The following is a 2,142-nucleotide window of genomic DNA, read 5'->3' as shown; positions in this document are numbered from 1 at the left end:
CAACATTCTTGAAGGAGTTCCCAGAGGTGCTGAGCACTTGGATTCTTTTCCTTCACTCTGCAGTCCAACTCATACCAAACCATCTCAATTGGGTTTAGGTCGGGTGATTGTGGAGGCCAAGTCATCTGACGCAGCACTGCATCACTTTCCTTCTTGGTCAAGTAGCCCTTACATAGACTGGAGGTGTGTTTGGGGTCATTGTCTTGTTGAAAAACAAATGATGGTCCCAGTAAGCGCAAACCAGATGGGATGGCATCAAACATATATCATAATGCATAAGATGTTACAGTCTCAAAATAGATATCAGGCATAGGGGTATATGCAATTCACGGCGAATCGCGGCAAATTATCGCCGTTTTTTAATTCGACACAATTCGACAGGTGAATTTCGGCAGGTGGCTGCCGGAATTCACCATATTCAATGAAAAACGGATTCGACAGTCCCGCGGGCGAAAAACGTCCGATTTGCCGGATTTTGCCGCGAATTAAAAAAAATGGGGAAAAATGGGAAAAACCCGGAAAAAAATGGCGTGGGGTCCCCCCTCCAAAGCATATCCAGCCTCGGGCTCTTCGAGCTGGTCCTGGTTCTAAAAATGCGGGGAAAAAATAAGAATTTACTCACCGGTAATTCTATTTCTCGTAGTCCGTAGTGGATGCTGGGGACTCCGTCAGGACCATGGGGGGGATAGCGGCTCCGCAGGAGACAGGGCACAAAATTTAAAAGTTTGACCACTAGGTGGTGTGTACTGGCTCCTCCCCCTATGACCCTCCTCCAAGCCTCAGTTAGGATACTGTGCCCGGACGAGCGTACACAATAAGGAAGGATTTTGAATCCCGGGTAAGACTCATACCAGCCACACCAATCACACCGTACAACTTGTGATCTGAACCCAGTTAACAGTATGATAACGTAGGAGCCTCTGAAAAGATGGCTCACAAAAATAAACAACCCGATTTTTTTGTAACAATAACTATGTACAAGTATTGCAGACAATCCGCACTTGGGATGGGCGCCCAGCATCCACTACGGACTACGAGAAATAGAATTACCGGTGAGTAAATTCTTATTTTCTCTGACGTCCTAGTGGATGCTGGGGACTTCGTCAGGACCATGGGGATTATACCAAAGCTCCCAAACGGGCGGGAGAGTGCGGATGACTCTGCAGCACCGAATGAGAGAACTCCAGGTCCTCCCCAGCCAGGGCACCAAACCAGTAGAATTTTACAAACGTGTTCTCCCCTAACCACGTAGCTGCTCGGCAGAGTTGTAATGCCGAGACCCCTCGGGCAGCCGCCCAAGATGAGCCCACCTTCCTTGTGGAGTGGGCATTGACAGATTTAGGCTGTGGCAGGCCTGCCACAGAATGTGCCAGTTGAATTGTGCTACAAATCCAACGAGCAATCGTCTGCTTAGAAGCAGGAGCACCCAGCTTGTTGGGTGCATACAGTATAAACAGCGAGTCAGATTTTCTGACTCCAGCCGTCCTTGAAATATATATTTTCAATGCTCTGACAACGTCCAGCAACTTGGAATCCTCCAAATCGCTAGTAGCCGCAGGCACCACAATAGGCTGGTTCAGGTGAAACGCTGATACCACCTTAGGCAGAAAATGAGGACGCGTCCTCAATTCTGCCCTGTCCGAATGGAAAATCAGATATGGGCTTTTATACGATAAAGCCGCCAATTCCGACACTCTCCTGGCTGAAGCCAGGGCCAGTAGCATGGTTACTTTCCATGTAAGATATTTCAAATCTACCGATTTGAGTGGCTCAAACCAATGGGATTTGAGAAAATCCAAAACTACATTGAGATCCCACGGTGCCACTGGGGGCACAACCGGGGGCTGTATATGTAGTACTCCTTTTACAAAAGTCTGGACTTCAGGAACTGAAGCCAATTCTTTCTGGAAGAAAATCGACAGGGCCGAAATTTGAACCTTAATGGACCCTAATTTGAGGCCCATAGATAATCCTGTTTGCAGGAAATGTAGGAATCGACCCAGTTGAAATTCCTCTGTCGGGGCCTTCCTGGCCTCACACCATGCAACATATTTTCTCCAAATGCGGTGATAATGTTGTGCAGTCACCTCCTTCCTGGCTTTGACCAGGGTAGGGATGACCTCTTCCGGAATGCCTTTTTCC

The sequence above is a fragment of the Pseudophryne corroboree genome, chromosome 1 (genome assembly GCF_028390025.1).
Source record: "Pseudophryne corroboree isolate aPseCor3 chromosome 1, aPseCor3.hap2, whole genome shotgun sequence".
NCBI classification, from domain to species: Eukaryota; Metazoa; Chordata; class Amphibia; order Anura; family Myobatrachidae; genus Pseudophryne; species Pseudophryne corroboree.
The sequence above is the reverse complement of the archived record's forward strand: the minus strand, read 5'-3'. Positions refer to the sequence as shown.